Here is an 18,333-nt window from a genome sequence, read left to right as displayed (position 1 = left end):
CATTTGCATAGAAACAAACGTTCGGCTGTTTTTCTTGATAAGGGACCGTTGGGAACGGATGTTATCTCTCACCAGTTGAACCTTCCTTTACGCATTTCCCCCTGTGGACGCTGAACAGGGTGCGTCGGGAGGGCTTGTCGTTGATCAGTGTGGCTCCCTATTGGCCTAAAACGACCTTGGTTCCTTTTAGGGCGGGAACCTGTGGCGACTTCAGTAACACTAAGTGACGAAACTAATCAAAATCAAATTGTATTAGTCACGTGCGCCGAATACAACTGGTATAGAAGTGAAATGCTGAATACAACAGGTGTAGTAGACCTTACAGTGAAATGCTGAATACAACAGGTGTAGTAGACCTTACAGTGAAATGCTGAATACAACAGGTGTAGTAGACCTTACAGTGAAATACTGAATACAACAGGTGTAGTAGACCTTACAGTGAAATACTGAATACAACAGGTGTAGAAGACCTCACAGTGAAATGCTGAATACAACAGGTGTAGTAGACCTTACAGTGAAATGCTGAATACAACAGGTGTAGTAGACCTTACAGTGAAATGCTGAATACAACAGGTGTAGTAGACCTTACAGTGAAATGCTGAATACAACAGGTGTAGTAGACCTCACAGTGAAATGCTGAATACAACAGGTGTAGTAGACCTCACAGTGAAATGCTGAATACAACAGGTGTAGTAGACCTTACAGTGAAATGCTGAATACAACAGGTATAGTAGACCTTACAGTGAAATGCTGAATACAACAGGTGTAGTAGACCTTACAGTGAAATGCTGAATACAACAGGTGTAGTAGACCTTACAGTGAAATGCTGAATACAACAGGTGTAGTAGACCTTACAGTGAAATACTGAATACAACAGGTGTAGTAGACCTTACAGTGAAATACTGAATACAACAGGTGTAGAAGACCTCACAGTGAAATGCTGAATACAACAGGTGTAGTAGATCTTACAGTGAAATGCTGAATACAACAGGTGTAGTAGACCTTACAGTGAAATGCTGAATACAACAGGTGTAGTAGACCTTACAGTGAAATGCTGAATACAACAGGTGTAGTAGACCTTACAGTGAAATGCTGAATACAACAGGTGTAGTAGATCTTACAGTGAAATGCTGAATACAACAGGTGTAGTAGACCTCACAGTGAAATGCTGAATACAACAGGTATAGATGTGAAATGCTGAATACAACAGGTGTAGTAGACCTCACAGTGAAATGCTGAATACAACAGGTGTAGTAGACCTCACAGTGAAATGCTGAATACAACAGGTGTAGTAGACCTTACAGTGAAATGCTGAATACAACAGGTATAGTAGACCTTACAGTGAAATGCTGAATACAACAGGTGTAGTAGACCTTACAGTGAAATGCTGAATACAACAGGTGTAGTAGACCTTACAGTGAAATGCTGAATACAACAGGTGTAGTAGACCTCACAGTGAAATGCTGAATACAACAGGTGTAGTAGACCTCACAGTGAAATGCTGAATACAACAGGTGTAGTAGACCTCACAGTGAAATGCTGAATACAACAGGTGTAGTAGACCTCACAGTGAAATGCTGAATACAACAGGTGTAGTAGACCTCACAGTGAAATGCTGAATACAACAGGTGTAGTAGACCTCACAGTGAAATGCTGAATACAACAGGTGTAGTAGACCTTACAGTGAAATGCTGAATACAACAGGTGTAGTAGACCTTACAGTGAAATGCTGAATACAACAGGTGTAGTAGACCTTACAGTGAAATGCTGAATACAACAGGTATAGTAGACCTTACAGTGAAATGCTGAATACAACAGGTGTAGTAGACCTCACAGTGAAATGCTGAATACAACAGGTGTAGTAGACCTTACAGTGAAATGCTGAATACAACAGGTGTAGTAGACCTTACAGTGAAATGCTGAATACAACAGGTGTAGTAGACCTTACAGTGAAATGCTGAATACAGCAGGTGTAGTAGACCGGACAGTGAAATGCTGAATACAACAGGTGTAGTAGACCTCACAGTGAAATGCTGAATACAACAGGTGTAGTAGACCTTACCGTGAAATGCTGAATACAACAGGTGTAGTAGACCTTACAGTGAAATGCTGAATACAACAGGTGTAGAAGACCTCACAGTGAAATGCTGAATACAACAGGTGTAGAATACAACAGGTGTAGAAGACCTCACAGTGAAATGCTGAATACAACAGGTGTAGTAGACCTCACAGTGAAATGCTGAATACAACAGGTGTAGAAGACCTCACAGTGAAATGCTGAATACAACAGGTGTAGTAGACCTTACAGTGAAATGCTGAATACAACAGGTGTAGTAGACCTTACAGTGAAATGCTGAATACAACAGGTGTAGAAGACCTTACAGTGAAATGCTGAATACAACAGGTGTAGTAGACCTTACAATGAAATGCTGAATACAACAGGTGTAGTAGACCTTACAATGAAATGCTGAATACAACAGGTGTAGTAGACCTTACAATGAAATGCTGAATACAACAGGTGTAGTAGACCTTACAGTGAAATGCTAAATACAACAGGTGTAGTAGACCTTACAGTGAAATGCTGAATACAACAGGTGTAGTAGACCTCACAGTGAAATGCTGAGTACAACAGGTGTAGTAGACCTCACAGTGAAATGCTGAATACAACAGGTGTAGTAGACCTTACAGTGAAATGCTGAGTACAACAGGTGTAGTAGACCTTACAGTGAAATGCTGAATACAACAGGTGTAGTAGACCTTACAGTGAAATGCTGAATACAACAGGTGTAGTAGACCTCACAGTGAAATGCTGAATACAACATGTGTAGTAGACCTTACAGTGAAATGCTGAATACAACAGGTGTAGTAGACCTTACAGTGAAATGCTGAATACAACAGGTGTAGTAGACCTTACAGTGAAATGCTGAATACAACAGGTGTAGTAGACCTTACAGTGAAATGCTGAATACAACAGGTGTAGTAGACCTTACAGTGAAATGCTGAATACAACAGGTGTAGTAGACCTTACAGTGAAATGCTGAATACAACAGGTGTAGTAGACCTTACAGTGAAATGCTGAATACAACAGGTGTAGTAGACCTTACAGTGCAATGCTGAATACAACAGGTGTAGTAGACCTCACAGTGAAATGCTGAATACAACAGGTGTAGTAGACCTCACAGTGAAATGCTGAATACAACAGGTGTAGTAGACCTCACAGTGAAATGCTGAATACAACAGGTGTAGTAGACCTCACAGTGAAATGCTGAATACAACAGGTGTAGTAGACCTCACAGTGAAATGCTGAATACAACAGGTGTAGTAGACCTCACAGTGAAATGCTGAATACAACAGGTGTAATAGACCTCACAGTGAAATGCTGAATACAACAGGTGTAGTAGACCTTACAGTGAAATGCTGAATACAACAGGTGTAGTAGACCTTACAATGAAATGCTGAATACAACAGGTGTAGTAGACCTTACAATGAAATGCTGAATACAACAGGTGTAGTAGACCTTACAATGAAATGCTGAATACAACAGGTGTAGTAGACCTCACAGTGAAATGCTGAATGCAACAGGTGTAGTAGACCTCACAGTGAAATGCTTAATACAACAGGTGTAGTAGACCTTACAATGAAATGCTGAATACAACAGGTGTAGTAGACCTCACAGTGAAATGCTGAATGCAACAGGTGTAGTAGACCTCACAGTGAAATGCTTAATACAACAGGTGTAGTAGACCTTACAGTGAAATGCTGAATGCAACAGGTGTAGTAGACCTCACAGTGAAATGCTGAATGCAACAGGTGTAGTAGACCTCACAGTGAAATGCTGAATACAACAGGTGTAGTAGACCTCACAGTGAAATGCTGAATGCAACAGGTGTAGTAGACCTCACAGTGAAATGCTTAATACAACAGGTGTAGTAGACCTTACAGTGAAATGCTGAATACAACAGGTGTAGTAGACCTTACAATGAAATGCTGAATACAACAGGTGTAGTAGACCTCACAGTGAAATGCTGAATGCAACAGGTGTAGTAGACCTCACAGTGAAATGCTGAATACAACAGGTGTAGTAGACATCACAGTGAAATGCTGAATACAACAGGTGTAGTAGACATCACAGTGAAATGCTGAATACAACAGGTGTAGTAGACCTAACAGTGAAATGCTGAATACAACAGGTGTAGTAGACCTTACAGTGAAATGCTGAATACAACAGGTGTAGTAGACCTTACAGTGCAATGCTGAATACAACAGGTGTAGTAGACCTCACAGTGAAATGCTGTATACAACAGGTGTAGTAGACCTTACAGTGCAATGCTGAATACAACAGGTGTAGTAGACCTTACAGTGAAATGCTGAATACAACAGGTGTAGTAGACCTTACAGTGAAATGCTGAATACAACAGGTGTAGTAGACCTCACAGTGAAATGCTGAATACAACAGGTGTAGTAGACATCACAGTGAAATGCTGAATACAACAGGTGTAGTAGACATCACAGTGAAATGCTGAATACAACAGGTGTAGTAGACCTCACAGTGAAATGCTGAATACAACAGGTGTAGTAGACCTCACAGTGAAATGCTGAATACAACAGGTGTAGTAGACATCACAGTGAAATGCTGAATACAACAGGTGTAGTAGACATCACAGTGAAATGCTGAATACAACAGGTGTAGTAGACCTTACAGTGAAATGTTGAATACAACAGGTGTAGTAGACCTTACAGTGAAATGCTGAATACAACAGGTGTAGTAGACCTCACAGTGAAATGCTGAATACAACAGGTGTAGTAGACCTCACAGTGAAATGCTGAATACAACAGGTGTAGTAGACCTCACAGTGAAATGCTGAATACAACAGGTGTAGTAGACCTTACAGTGAAATGCTGAATGCAACAGGTGTAGTAGACCTTACAATGAAATGCTGAATACAACAGGTGTAGTAGACCTCACAGTGAAATTCTGAATGCAACAGGTGTAGTAGACCTTACAGTGAAATGCTAAATACAACAGGTGTAGTAGACCTCACTGTGAAATGCTGAATACAACAGGTGTAGTAGACCTCACTGTGAAATGCTGAATACAACAGGTGTAGTAGACCTTACAGTGAAATGCTGAATACCAACAATGCAGTTTAAAAAAAATATGGATATGAATAAGAGACAAAAGTAACAAGTGTATAACTATACTCTGGTTTCTGTTCAGTAGTTTCTGTTCTTATATATATATAACCTTTATTTAACTAGGCAAGTCAGTTAAGTGCAAATTCTTATTTACAATAACAGCCTAGGAACAGTGGGTTAACTGCCTTTCTCAGGGGCAGAATGACAGATTTGTACCTTGTTAGCTTGGGAGGATTTGAACTTGCAACCTTTCGGTTACTAGTCCAACGCTCTAACCACTAGGCTACCTGCCTCCTCTACACTCTAACCACTAGGCTACCTGCCTCCTCTACACTCTAACCACTAGACTACCTGCCTCCTCTACACTCTAACCACTAGACTACCTGCCACCTCTACACTCTAACCACTAGGCTACCTGCCACCTCTACACTCTAACCACTAGGCTACCTGCCACCTCTACGCTCTAACCACTAGGCTACCTGCCGGCCCTACACTCTAACCACTAGGCTACCTGCCACCTCTACACTCTAACCACAAGGCTACCTGCCGCCTCTACACTCTAACCACTAGGCTACCTGCCACCTCTACACTCTAACCACTAGGCTACCTGCCGCCTCTACACTCTAACCACTGGGCTACCCTGCCACCTCTACACTCTAACCACTAGGCTACCTGCCTCCTCTACACTCTAACCACTAGGTTACCTGTCACCTCTACACTCTAACCACAAGGCTACCTGCCGCCTCTACACTCTAACCACTAGGCTACCCTGCCACCTCTACACTCTAACCACTAGGCTACCTGCCACCTCTACACTCTAACCACTAGGCTACCTGCCGCCTCTACACTCTAACCACTGGGCTACCTGCCGCCTCTACACTCTAACCACCAGCCCTGGCAGGGTAGCCTCTTAGGTAACTCTACATCATTCATGACTGTAATATTAGTATTATATATATTAATATATCAACAAAATATATAAATATATATAATATAATCCAGTCTTTACATACAGTAGATAAGGCATACTCTGTTTGAACGCTCAGTTTGTATTGACTGCTGTGTGGACGTGAATAAACTTGAATGTATATCTTGACCTTGGAAACAGAAAAGCTACTTAAAAGTTACAGTATCCTGGACAACGGGAAGATAATTCATTAATAATGCCTTCGCCTTGACCTCTACTTCGGTGTAATTTCTTGTGTGTTGTGATGTGGCCTCCAGTACAGTCAGACGTGTGTGTGTGTGTGTGTGTGTGTGTGTGTGTGTGTGTGTGTGTGTGTGTGTGTGTGTGTGTGTGTGTGTGTGTGTGTGTGTGTGTGTGTGTGTGTGTGTGTGTGTGTGTGTGTGTGTAGCGTGTATGTGTGTGGCGTGTGTGTGTAGTGTGAGTATGTGTGTGTGTAGCGTGTGTGTGTGTGTGTGTGTGTATGTGTAGCGTGTGTGTGTTTGTGTGTGTGTAGCGTGTGTGTGTGTGTGTGCGTGTGTGTATGTGTGTGTGTGTGTAGCGTGTGTGTGTAGCGCGTGTGTGTGTGTGTGTGTATTCCTGTTCAGTGGTTCTTCCCTTTTCTTGCCTTAGTCACAGATGTAGGATCTTAATTCGTGCCAGTTTGCTACAGTAGAGAAATATTTCTAATGAATGGACACGTTTGTCGGGGTTCATACAAAATCAAGTCTGTAATGTCACCGTGGAAATTACAAACTTCAGAAGCCTTTTTAATGAACTAGAAGACTAAGCCGTTTAGGAGGCAAAAAAACACACAAAATGAATTGATAACATATTGAATTTGGCCTTTACTACTATAGAAATACATTTAAATAAAACATCATTACTACTATAGAAATACATTTAAATAAAACATCATTACTACTATAGAAATACATTTAAATAAAACATCATTACTACTATAGAAATACATTTAAATAAAACATCATTACTACTATAGAAATACATTTAAATAAAACATCATTACTACTATAGAAATACATTTAAATAAAACATCATTACTACTATAGAAATAAATTTACATAAAACATCATTATTACTATAGAAATAAATTTAAATAAAACATCATTACTACTATAGAAATACATTTCAATAAAACATCATTACTACTATAGAAATACATTTAAATAAAACATCATTACTACTATAGAAATACATTTAAATAAAACATCATTACTACTATAGAAATACATTTACATAAAACATCCATAAATGGCAACAAATGAGGATTAAGGTGTTGAAGTGTCTGTCCTTTATCTCGGAGACAAAACAACACTCAGGAAAAAAATGTGGATTATTTTTTTGTTGGCACAAAACGACCTCCATACTTACATGAATTCGTATGCATCAGACGAGTCCTGTGACACTTGAGGGGGGGGGGTCAAAGAGCAAAGTGGAGAACATCGTGTTAGTGAGAGTTCATCTTTCCAAAGAGGTCAGTTTGTAGACCAAACTACTCGGACGCTACAAACATTTGTGTGATAAGAGACATTTGGTGTGATAAGAGACATTTGGTGTGATAAGAGACATTTGGTGTGATAAGAGACATTTGGTGTGATAAGAGACATTTGTGTGATAAGAGACATTTGGTGTGATATGAGACATTTGTGTGATAAGAGACATTTGTGTGATAAGAGACATTTGGTGTGATAAGAGACATTTGGTGTGATAAGAGACATTTGGTGTGATATGAGACATTTGGTGTGATATGAGACATTTGGTGTGATAAGAGACATTTGGTGTGATAAGAGACATTTGGTGTGATAAGAGACATTTGGTGTGATATGAGACATTTGTGTGATAAGAGACATTTGGTGTGATATGAGACATTTGGTGTGATAAGAGACATTTGGTGTAATATGAGACATTTGGTGTGATGAGAGACATTTGGTGTGATATGAGACATTTGGTGTGATATGAGACATTTGGTGTAATATGAGACATTTGGTGTGATGAGAGACATTTGGTGTGATATGAGACATTTGGTGTGATAAGAGACATTTGGTGTAATATGAGACATTTGGTGTGATGAGAGACATTTGGTGTGATAAGAGACATTTGGTGTGATATGAGACATTTGGTGTGATAAGAGACATTTGGTGTGATAAGAGACATTTGTGTGATAAGAGACATTTGTGTGATAAGAGACATTTGGTGTGATATGAGACATTTGTGTAATAAGAGACATTTGGTGTGATAAGAGACATTTGGTGTGATAAGAGACATTTGGTGTGATATGAGACATTTGTGTGATAAGAGACATTTGTGTGATAAGAGACATTTGTGTAATAAGAGACATTTGGTGTGATAAGAGACATTTGGTGTGATAAGAGACATTTGGTGTGATAAGAGACATTTGGTATGATAAGAGACATTTGGTGTAATAAGAGACATTTGGTGTAATAAGAGACATTTGGTGTGATAAGAGACATTTGTGTGATAAGAGACATTTGGTGTGATAAGAGACATTTGGTGTGATAAGAGACATTTGGTGTGATAAGAGACATTTGGTGTGATAAGAGACATTTGTGTGATAAGAGACATTTGTGTGATAAGAGACATTTGGTGAGATGACTGATTTTTCCGGCATGTCTCATGGTCTGATCTCTGTCTCTCTCTATTTCTGTCTCTCTCTATTTCTGTCTCTCTCTATTTCTGTCTGTCTGTCTGTCTGTCTGTCTGTCTGTCTGTCTGTCTGTCTGTCTCTGTCTCTCTCTCTCTCTCTCTCTCTCTCTCTCTCTCTCTCTCTCTCTCTCTCTCTCTCTCTCTCTCTCTCTCTCTCTCTCTCTCTCTCTCTCAATTCAAATTCGATTTCAATTTAAGGGCTTTATTAGCACGGAAAACATATGTTAACATTGTCAAAGTGAACGAACTAAACAAAAGTGAAATAAACAATATAAAATGAACAGTAAACATTACACTAACAGAAGTTCCAAAAGAATATAGACATGTCAAATCTCATATTATGTCTTTGTAATGATAGTTAAAGTACCAAAGGAAAAATACATGCACAATGCTGTTTGTTTGTTCTTCACTGGTTGACCTTTTCTCGTGGCAACAGGTCACACATCTTGCTGCTGTGATGGCACACTGTGGTATTTCACCCAGTAGATATGGGAGTTTATCAAAATTAGATTTGTTTTCAAATTATTTGTGGGTTTGGGTGATCTGAGGGAAATATGTGTCTATAATATGGTCATACAGGATGTTTAGGACGTGCAGCTCAGTTTCCATCTCATTTTGTGGGCAGTGTGCAACATAGCCCATCTCTCTCTCACTCTCTGTCCTGGGGCAGTGTGGGGTCTGTTTGTGTTTGTGAACAGAACCCCAGGACTCCATCTGTTCTCTCTCTCTCTCTCTGATTCTCTCGCTCTCTGATTCTCTCGCTCTCTCTGATTCTCTCTCTCTCTCTGATTCTCTCTCTCTCTCTCTGATTCTCTCTCTCTCTGATTCTCTCGCTCTCTGATTCTCTCGCTCTCTGATTCTCTCGCTCTCTCTGATTCTCTCTCTCTCTGATTCTCTCTCTCTCTCTGATTCTCTCTCTCTCTGATTCTCTCGCTCTCTGATTCTCTCGCTCTCTGATTCTCTCGCTCTCTCTGATTCTCTCGCTCTCCCTGATTCTCTCGCTCTCCCTCTCTCTGACTATCTATCTCTCTGGTCTCTCTCTTTCTCTATCACTCTGGTTATCACTCTCTGTTCTCTCTCTGATTATCTCTGTGTTCTTTCTCTGTTCTCTCTCTGTCTCTGATTATCTCTCTGTTTTCTCTCTCAGTTCTCTTTCTCTCTTTCTGATTATCTCTCTGTTCTCTGCTCTCTCTCTCTCTCTGATTAACCCTCTGTTTTCTCTCTGTTTATCTATCTGTCGCCTCTTTCTCTCTCTCTCTGTTCTCTCTCTCTCTCTCACTGTTCTCTCTCTCTCCTGTCTCCCCAATATGTATGATTGAATATAGTCTCAAGAACAAACCTTGTTGGAATATTAAGTCTGCCATGTTACTAAATCACCAACAAACAACACTAAATCCCATGCATTGTTACAGAAGCGTGTTTTGTAATTACTGTATGTGTAATGAACCCTATTTAGCTAATGGCTTTACAGTCACCATTCTCCGGTCAAAAAACAATTGTAGCTGGGGATTTTAACAAGGCTAATCTGAAAACAAGACTCCCTAAATTTTATCAGCATATCGATTGCGCAACCAGGGGTGGAAAAACCTTGGATCATTGTTACTCTAACTTCCGCGACGCATATAAGGCCCTGCCCCGCCCCCCTTTTGGAAAAGCTGACCACGACTCCATTTTGTTGATCCCTGCCTACAGACAGAAACTAAAACAAGAGGCTCCCATGCTGAGGTCTGTCCAACGCTGGTCCGACCAAGCTGACTCCACACTCCAAGACTGCTTCCATCACGTGGACTGGGATATGTTTCGTATTGCGTCAGTTAACAACATTGACGAATACGCTGATTCGGTATGCGAGTTCATTAGAACGTGCGTTGAAGAGGTCGTTCCCATAGCAACGATTAAAACATTCCCTAACCAGAAACCGTGGATTGATGGCAGCATTCGCGTGAAACTGAAAGCGCGAACCACTGCTTTTAATCAGGGCAAGGTGTCTGGTAACATGACTGAATACAAACAGTGCAGCTATTCCCTCCGCAAGGCTATTAAACAAGCTAAGCGTGAGTACAGAGACAAAGTAGAATCTCAATTCAACGGCTCAGACACAAGAGGCATGTGGCAGGGTCTACAGTCAATCACGGACTACAGGAAGAAATCCAGCCCCGTCACGGACCAGAATGTCTTGCTCCCAGGCAGACTAAATAACTTTTTGCCCGCTTCGAGGACAATACAGTGCCACTGACACGGCCTGCACTGCAACGGAAACGTGCGGTCTCTTCTTCACTGCAGCCGAGGTGAGTAAGACATTTAAACGTGTTAACCCTCGCAAGGCTGCAGGCTCAGACGGCATCCCCAGCCGCGCCCTCAGAGCATGCGCAGACCAGCTGGCCGGTGTGTTTACAGACATATTCAATCAATCCCTATACCAGTCTGCTGTTCCCACATGCTTCAAGAGGGCCACCATTGTTCCTGTTCCCAAGAAAGCTATGGTAACTGAGCTAAACGACTACCGCCCCGTAGCACTCACTTCCGTCATCATGAAGTGCTTTGAGAGACTAGTCAAGGACCATATCACCTCCACCCTACCTGACACCCTAGACCCACTCCAATTTGCTTACCGCCCAAATAGGTCCACAGACGATGCAATCTCAACCACACTGCACACTGCCCTAACCCATCTGGACAAGAGGAATACCTATGTGAGAATGCTGTTCATCGACTACAGCTCGGCATTCAACACCATAGTACCCTCCAAGCTCGTCATCAAGCTCGAGACCCTGGGTCTCGACCCCGCCCTGTGCAACTGGGTACTGGACTTCCTGACGGGCTGCCCCCAGGTGGTGAGGGTAGGCAACAACATCTCCTCCCCGCTGATCCTCAACACTGGGGCCCCACAAGAGTGCGTTCTGAGCCCTCTCCTGTACTCCCTGTTCACCCACGACTGCGTGGCCACGCACGCCTCCAACTCAATCATCAAGTTTGTGGACGACACAACAGTGGTAGGCTTGATTACCAACAACGACGAGACGGCCTACAGGGAGGAGGTGAGGGCCCTCGGAGTGTGGTGTCAGGAAAATAACCTCACACTCAACGTCAACAAAACTGAGGAGATGATTGTGGACTTCAGGAAACAGCAGAGGGAACACCCCCTATCCACATCGATGGAACAGTAGTGGAGAGGGTAGCAAGTTTTAAGTTCCTCGGCATACACATCACAGACAAACTGAATTGGTCCACTCACACAGACAGCATCGTGAAGAAGGCGCAGCAGCGCCTCTTCAACCTCAGGAGGCTGAAGAAATTTGGCTTGTCACCAAAAGCACTCACAAATTTATTCAGATGCACAATCGAGAGCATCCTGGCGGGCTGTATCACCGCCTGGTACGGCAACTGCTCCGCCCTCAACCGTAAGGCTCTCCAGAGGGTAGTGAGGTCTGCACAACGCATCACCGGGGGCAAACTACCTGCCCTCCAGGACACCTACACCACCCAATGTTACAGGAAGGCCATAAAGATCATCAAGGACAACAACCACCCGAGCCACTGCCTGTTCACCCCGCTATCATCCAGAAGGCGAGGTCAGTACAAGTGCATCAAAGCTGGGGCCGAGAGACTGAAAAACAGCTTCTATCTCAAGGCCATCAGACTGTTAAACAGCCACCACTAACATTGAGTGGCTGCTGCCAACACACTGACACTGACTCAACTCCAGCCACTTTAATAATGGGAATTGATGGGAAATGATGTAAATATATCACTAGCCACTTTAAACAATGCTACCTTATATAATGTTACTTACCCTACATTATTCATCTCATATGCATACGTATATACTGTACTCTATATCATCGACTGCATCCTTATGTAATACATGTATCACTAGCCACTTTAACTATGCCACTTTGTTTACATACCCATCTCATATGTATATACTGTCCTCGACACCATCTACTGTATCTTGCCTATGCTGCTCTGTACCATCACTCATTCATATATCCTTATGTACATATTCTTTATCCCCTTACACTGTGTATAAGACAGTAGTTTTGGAATTGTTAGTTAGATTACTTGTTGGTTATTACTGCATTGTTGGAACTAGAAGCACAAGCATTTCGCTACACTCGCATTAACATCTGCTAACCATGTGTATGTGACAAATAAAATTTGATTTGATTTGATTTGAAATTATGCTTCCCCATTGGTTGGCTGGCTCAGGAACAGCAATTTCATGTCAGTCTACTAGTATAAACTGGTATACACTGGTATAAACTTGTATACATTGGTATAAACTGGCATACACTGGTATAAACTGGTATACACTGGTATAAACTGGTATACACTGGTATAAACTGGTATACACTGGTATACACTGGTATAAACTGGTATACACTGGTATAAACTGGTATACACTGGTATAAACTGGTATACACTGGTATAAACTGGTATAAACTGGTATACACTGGTATAAACTGGTATAAACTGGTATACACTGGTATACACTGGTATAAACTGGTATAAACTGGTATAAACTGGTATAAGATGTTAGGTTAGCCAGTCTACACTAGGAGGTGTTAGGTTAACCAGTCTACACTAGGAGATGTTAAGTTAACCAGTCTGCACTAGGAGATGTTAGGTTAACCAGTCTGCACTAGGAGATGTTAGGTTAACCAGTCTGCACTAGGAGATGTTAGGTTAACCAGTCTGCACTAGGAGGTGTTAGGTTAACCAGTCTGCACTAGGAGATGTTAAGTTAACCAGTCTGCACTAGGAGATGTTAGGTTAACCAGTCTGCACTAGGAGATGTTTAGTTATCCAGTCTGCACTAGGAGGTGTTAGGTTAACCAGTCTGCACTAGGAGATGTTAGGTTAACCAGTCTGCACTAGGAGATGTTAGGTTAACCAGTCTGCTCTAGGAGATGTTAAGTTAACCAGTCTGCACTAGGAGGTGTTAGGTTAACCAGTCTGCACTAGGAGATGTTTAGTTATCCAGTCTGCACTAGGAGATGTTAGGTTAACCAGTCTGCACTAGGATATGTTAAGTTAACCAGTCTGCACTAGGAGGTGTTAGGTTAACCAGTCTGCACTAGGAGATGTTAGGTTAACCAGTCTGCACTAGGAGGTGTTAGGTTAACCAGTCTGCACTAGGAGATGTTAAGTTAACCAGTCTGCACTAGGAGATGTTAGGTTAACCAGTCTGCACTAGGAGATGTTAAGTTAACCAGTCTGCACTAGGAGATGTTTAGTTAACCAGTCTGCACTTGGAGGTGTTAGGTTAACCAGTCTGCACTAGGAGATGTTAAGTTAACCAGTCTACACTAGGAGATGTTAGGTTAGCCAGTCTGCACTAGGAGATGTTTAGTTAACCAGTCTGCACTAGGAGATGTTAGGTTAACCAGTCTGCACTAGGAGGTGTTAGGTTAACCAGTCTGCACTAGGAGATGTTAGGTTAACCAGTCTGCACTAGGAGGTGTTAGGTTAACCAGTCTGCACTAGGAGATGTTAGGTTAACCAGTCTGCACTAGGAGATGTTAGGTTAACCAGTCTGCACTAGGAGATGTTTAGTTATCCAGTCTGCACTAGGAGATGTTAAGTTAACCAGTCTACACTAGGAGATGTTAGGTTAGCCAGTCTGCACTAGGAGATGTTTAGTTAACCAGTCTGCACTAGGAGGTGTTAGGTTAACCAGTCTGCACTAGGAGGTGTTAGGTTAACCAGTCTGCACTAGGAGATGTTAGGTTAACCAGTCTGCACTAGGAGATGTTAGGTTAACCAGTCTGCACTAGGAGATGTTAGGTTAACCAGTCTGCACTAGGAGGTGTTAGGTTAACCAGTCTGCACTAGGAGATGTTAGGTTAACCAGTCTGCTCTAGGAGATGTTAAGTTAACCAGTCTGCACTAGGAGGTGTTAGGTTAACCAGTCTGCACTAGGAGATGTTTAGTTATCCAGTCTGCACTAGGAGATGTTAGGTTAACCAGTCTGCACTAGGATATGTTAAGTTAACCAGTCTGCACTAGGAGGTGTTAGGTTATCCAGTCTGCACTAGGAGATAGGAATTAAACATACACATTCAAGAGTTTATAGTTATTATAATCTACATTACAAAAAGTATGTGGACACCTGCTCGTCAAACATCTCCTTCCAAAATCATGGGCATTAATATGGAGTTGGTCCCCACTTTGCTGCTATAACAGCCTCCACTCTTCTGGGAAGGCTTTCCACTAGATGTTGGAACATTTCTGATATAACAGCCTCCACTCTTCTGGGAAGGCTTTCCACTAGATGTTGGAACATTTCTGATATAACAGCCTCCACTCTTCTGGGAAGGCTTTCCACTAGATGTTGGAACGTTGCTGCGGAGACTTGCTTCCATTCAGCTACAAGAACATTAGTGAGGTCGGTCACTGATGTTGAGTGATTAGGTCTGGCTCGCAGTCTGCGTTCCAATTCATCTCCCAATTTGTTTGATGGGGTTGAGGTCAGGGCACTGTGCAGGTCAGTCAAGTTCTTCCACATCGATCTCGACAAACCATTTCCGTATGGACCTCGCCTAGGCGGAACTATGAAAAGCAGTCCAAGACCATTATTCCTCCTCCACCAAACTTTACAGTTGGCACTATGCATTGAGGCAGATAGAGTTCTCCTGGTTTTCGCCAAACCCAGATTCGTCAGTGGGACTGCCAGATGGTGAAGCGTGATTCATTACTCCAGAGAACACATTTCCACTGCTCCAGAGTCCAATTGCGGCAAGCGTTACACCACTCCAGCCAACGCTTGGCATTGCGCATGGTGATCTTAGGCTTGTGTGTGGCTGCTCCGCCACGGAAACCCATTTCATGAAGCTCCAGACTAACAGTTCTTGTGCTGATGTTGCTTCCAGAGGCAGATTGGAACTCGGGAGTTATTGTTGCAACCGAGGACAGACGATTTTCACAAGCTACACGGTTCAGCACTCGGCGGTCCAGTTCCTGTGAGTTTGTGTGGCCTACCACTTCACGGCTGAGCCGTTGTTGCTCCTAGACGTTTCCACTTCACAATAACAGCACTTACAGTTGGCCGGGGGGCGGCTCTAGCAGGGCAGAAATTTGACCAACTGACTTGTTGGAAAGGTGAAATCCTATGACGGTGCCAAGTTGAAAGTCATTGAGCTCTTCAGTAAGGCCATTTTACTACCACATTTAGTCTATGTAGATTGCATGGCTGTGTGCTCGATTTTATACACCTGTCAGCAACTGATGTGATTGAAATAGAATTGACTAATTCAAGGGGGTCCACATACGTTTGTATATATCGTGTATGGGTTAAAAGCTTATGGAAAGGAATTCAAATGTACAAATTTACTTTGTCTGTCGTGTTTTATCCCTTGCTGAAAATACCCCCCATCCCACACAACCCTAAATGAAATGCAGCCCTAAAGCCTATAAAGAGGTTTTTTGACTTCTTAGACTTAACCGTGTGGAAATGCTGTTAAAAGCATATGACAAGGACGTGATTTCTAAGATGTAACCTACAGTAAAGTTATGGTAATGAGATACAGGTAAACATTATGAATGTGTCTGTTCAGGATCTTTCTGTTTTTTTTTCTCTCCTGAATGGTCTCGTCACTTCAGGTTTAAGCGTGCCGTGGTGACCTGACATCCACAGCTCCCAGCGTCAACATCCCTCAACCCCCCTCAGGTAACTGCTTATATGCATAGCTAATGAACCGTTTGAATCCTACCTAACCACCGAAAGGGGCAAGTTACATTTCAGATCATGAAACGATGTTGGAGTGTCATATAGAATTACCTGTTTTAAAATGCATTTTTGTGTATTTATTTTTTCTCTTAAAATCAGCTTTACTTCTGAGCTTTACAGCATAAAAACGGATGTTTTTGTTTGTTTATTGTGTCATTTTCATAAATCAAAGTATGATGTCAATTGAATCTTCCTTGGGTTATTAAGAGGGCAACGTTTTGCTATTCTGAACAGATCCCAATCAACGGCAAACAGAATTTTAAAAAAATTGGATCGATCGATTGACTTTTTAAGTGTTGCCCTTAAAAGCTTTTAACCAACCTTTAATTTATAAAAACTGAAATGAAATCCAGGAAGATTTTATTTTTTATTATTTTATTATTTATTTATTATTTATTTTTTATTTATTTTATTTATTATTTATTTATTATTACTCACATAGAAAGTAGAGAACCCACGATGTACTGTAGGCGTAACACCAGAAACACATTTCCAAAGGTGCTGCTTTGCTTAAAGCATCAGTTAAAGTTAAACTTAAAGTTACAGAACTCAAATCTCAGTGTGAGGGAAGCCATAGAGGAGGTCCATTGGATTGGATCAAAGCAACACCATTTTCTGTGTCCCAAAAGGCACGATGGTGAAAAGTCGTCCATTTTATAGGGAATAGGGTGTAATTTGGCACTAACACTAGTTGCCGGGTCACTTTATCCCTACCTACATACGGGGCATTCAGAAAGTATTCAGACCTCTTGACTTTTTCCACATTTTGATATGTTACAGCCTTATTCTAAAATGGATAAAATATTTTTTTCTCTCTCTCATCTATCTACACATAATACCCCACAATGACAAAGCAAAACACTTTATATATTTTTTGGCAAATTTATTGAAAGTAACAAACAGAAATAATTTATTTTCATAAATATTCAGACCCTTTGCTATAGGACTCGATATTGACCTCAGGTGCATCCTGTTTACATTCATCACCCTTGAGATGTTTCTACAACTTGATGGGAGTACACCTGTGGTAAATTCAATTGTTTGGACATGATTTGGAAAGGCACACACCTGTCAATATAAGGTCCCACAGTTGACAGTGCATGTCAGAGCAAAACCAAGCCATGAGGTCGAGGTAATTGTCCATAGAGCTGTGAGACAGGATTGATAAGAGGCACAGATCTGGGGAAGGGTACCAAAACATTTCTGCAGCATTGAAGCTCCCAAGAACTCAGTGGCCACCATCATTCTTCAATGGAAGAAGTTTGGAACCACCAAGACTCTTCCTCGAGCTGGCCGCCCGGCCAAACTGAGCAATCGGGGAGAAGGGCCTTGGTCAGGGAGGTGACCATGAACCTGATGGTCACTCTGGCAGAGTTCCAGAGTTCCTCTGTGGAGATGGGAGAACCTTCCAGAAGGACAACCATCTCTGCAGCACTCCACCAATCAGGCTTTTATGGTAGAGTGGCCAGACGGAAGTGGCCAGATGGAAGCCACCCCTCCGTAAAAGGCACATGACAGCCCACTTGGAGTTTGCCAAAAGGCACCTAAAGGACTCTCAGACCATGAGAAACTGATGGAAACCAAGATTGAACTCTTTGGCTGGAATGCCAATCTTAACGTCTGGAGGAAACCTGGAACCATCCCTACGGTGAAGCATGGTGGTGGCAGCATCAAGCTGTCGGGATGTTTTTCACGGACAGGGACTGGGAGACTAGTCAGGATCGAGGGAAAGATGAACAGAGCAAAGTACAGACTGATCCTTGATGAAAACCTGCTCCAGAGTGCTCAATACCTCAGTCTGTGGTGAAGGTTCACCTTCCAACACAAAACTGCCCCTAAG

The 18,333-nt window shown here is 42.0% G+C and overlaps 2 long non-coding RNA genes across 6 annotated transcripts; one reads left to right on the top strand and one right to left on the bottom strand.

Annotated features, from left to right (window-relative positions):
- The first annotated feature begins 689 nt into the window (after positions 1–689).
- On the top strand, positions 690–4,183 carry LOC127906479 (uncharacterized). The gene is made up of 3 exons (XR_008061571.1): positions 690–839; positions 1,325–1,970; positions 4,153–4,183. It is a non-coding gene; the product is annotated as an uncharacterized LOC127906479 (long non-coding RNA).
- LOC127906478 (uncharacterized) lies at positions 1,476–4,614 on the bottom strand. 5 transcript variants are annotated; one of them, XR_008061570.1, is made up of 4 exons: positions 4,354–4,614; positions 4,164–4,239; positions 2,606–3,061; positions 1,476–1,601 (listed from the first exon to the last, which is right to left on the bottom strand). It is a non-coding gene; the product is annotated as an uncharacterized LOC127906478 (long non-coding RNA). The 5 variants fall into 5 exon arrangements; XR_008061569.1 differs by having other exon boundaries at positions 1,514–1,639; XR_008061567.1 differs by having other exon boundaries at positions 1,548–1,677; positions 2,606–3,099.
- Between the last annotated feature and the right edge of the window lie 13,719 nt (positions 4,615–18,333).

Source organism: Oncorhynchus keta, chromosome 12, assembly GCF_023373465.1.
Source record: "Oncorhynchus keta strain PuntledgeMale-10-30-2019 chromosome 12, Oket_V2, whole genome shotgun sequence".
Taxonomy (NCBI): domain Eukaryota; kingdom Metazoa; phylum Chordata; class Actinopteri; order Salmoniformes; family Salmonidae; genus Oncorhynchus; species Oncorhynchus keta.
The sequence above is the reverse complement of the archived record's forward strand: the minus strand, read 5'-3'. Positions and strand labels throughout refer to the sequence as shown.